Here is a 1,915-nt window from a genome sequence, read left to right on the forward strand (position 1 = left end):
CCACGTGGCAATACAACAAAGGGCCAGTTGGGGCTCGGGGAGGAATGTTTGCGCAGTTGCAGTGCCTGCGTGTATTCCACGTATACGGGACCTGTTGCTATTGCCATGCGCAGCGCATTGTATGCACATACATACATACTTATAATTTCTCCGGTGATTTTAACTATGTATAAATGAAAAATGAATACACACATGTCTAGCATGTACGTGCTCCATCACGCGTTTTTCAGCGACTTTGTGTTTTCAGAAACAAACAAAGCTTTCCATACAGCTGCTGTGATGGCCGAGTGGTTAAGGCGTTGGACTCGAAATCCAATGGGGTTTCCCTGCACAGGTTCGAATCCTGCTTACAGCGTCTAATTTTATATAAAAATATTTTGGGTGAGACAGTGATTAGACACAGGGCAAACTGTATACAGTCCAGCTCTATGCGTGTATATGAGAACTGCAATGGTTAATACGTCACTCATGCATGTACTTATCCACCAATCCGTACGCTTCAAGGCGTAGAATGTGACTCCGAAGGGTTAATGCTTAAAGTATATATGTACACAAGCCCTTAGAGGTACCACGTGCCCTAGAAGGGCGTCTGGGCTGCTGGGTTTACCCATGTGCTGTGAGCACACATCGGAGTAGCAGGGGCGTACCTATCAATAGTGCAGTGTGTGCACACACAACCACACACACATGCACACACACACACAACCACACACACACACCAACACACACAACCACACACACACAACCACAGGCAGACACACAACCACACACACTAACATAACACACACAAACACAACACCCACAACCACACACACAAACACAACACACACACAACCACACACTCAACCACACACATAACCACACACACAACCACACATATAACCACACACACACAACCAGGCTGTCAGTGCACACTTTCACCAGGCACAGACACCATCAGTCCTCAGTGCACGCTTTCACCGGGCACAAACACCACCAGCCGTCAGTGCACGCTTTCACCGGGCACAAACACCACCTGCCGTCAATGCACGCTTCCACCAGGCACACACCACCAGGCGTCAGTGCACGTTTTCACCAGGCACACACCAGGCACACACCACCAGCCGTCAGTGGCGTGCTTTACTTTTAAACATATTCATTTAAAGCGCAGCATGCCACCATTGCTACAAAAGTAAATACACCTTTTTTTGGGTTACAATTTATAGACTTTTGCTGCAATTGGTGTTGCAATATTTAGCAATGCCATTAGCTCAAACTTAATTAATGCGAGACCTATTGCATTGTAAATGCTTTTTTTGAGCTGCTGTGGGCTGGCTGGTCTGGCATCGTCTTTTTGAAGCCACAGCCCGAGTACTTGGCAGGTCTTTAAAAGACCATTTACTTGCTAACGAGGCTTTGTTGTTTTTTCACTTCTTCTTAGAGCCCCTGCATCGCCACTCTGCTCATTACTGGCAAAATTAGCCCCCACCCGCCACGAAATTCTGCTCTGGTTGCTCCTCTGCATCCATGTATACAAACAATAGACGCAGAGCATACAAGTTGCAACCCAGGTGTTTATATGTCTTGTGTAATAAAGTGTTTGACTCCCGCAGATTGTGCAATACATTATACTATCTACCTTTAAAATGACAAAGTAAAAACAAAGATTGGACCAAGGTAAGCACGCTGTAGATCACAGCATCCAACCAACAGATGCTGATATAAAGGTGCCTCGTGCCCTAAAGTGACTGGCCCTCGGCAGCTCCGGGTTTACCAGACTCTTGTTGCATTTACAAGGAAAAAGCAAGGTATCGGCACCAATATACTAACTGTAGACCCAGAACATAAAGGAATAGCTGCAGACATAGGGAAGCCCCTGTAGCAAGGTACCTGACTCTCAGCAGATAGTGCATTGCCCTACATCGGCTGAATTTGC

The 1,915-nt window shown here is 46.5% G+C and overlaps 1 non-coding gene across 1 annotated transcript; it reads left to right on the forward strand.

The window, feature by feature from the left end:
* The first annotated feature begins 273 nt into the window (after positions 1-273).
* Positions 274-355, forward strand: TRNAS-CGA (transfer RNA serine (anticodon CGA)). Its single transcript has one exon. It is a non-coding gene; the product is annotated as a tRNA-Ser (tRNA).
* The last annotated feature ends 1,560 nt before the right edge of the window (positions 356-1,915 follow it).

This window comes from Lissotriton vulgaris, chromosome 2_1 (genome assembly GCF_964263255.1).
Source record: "Lissotriton vulgaris chromosome 2_1, aLisVul1.2, whole genome shotgun sequence".
In the NCBI taxonomy this organism is placed as follows: domain Eukaryota; kingdom Metazoa; phylum Chordata; class Amphibia; order Caudata; family Salamandridae; genus Lissotriton; species Lissotriton vulgaris.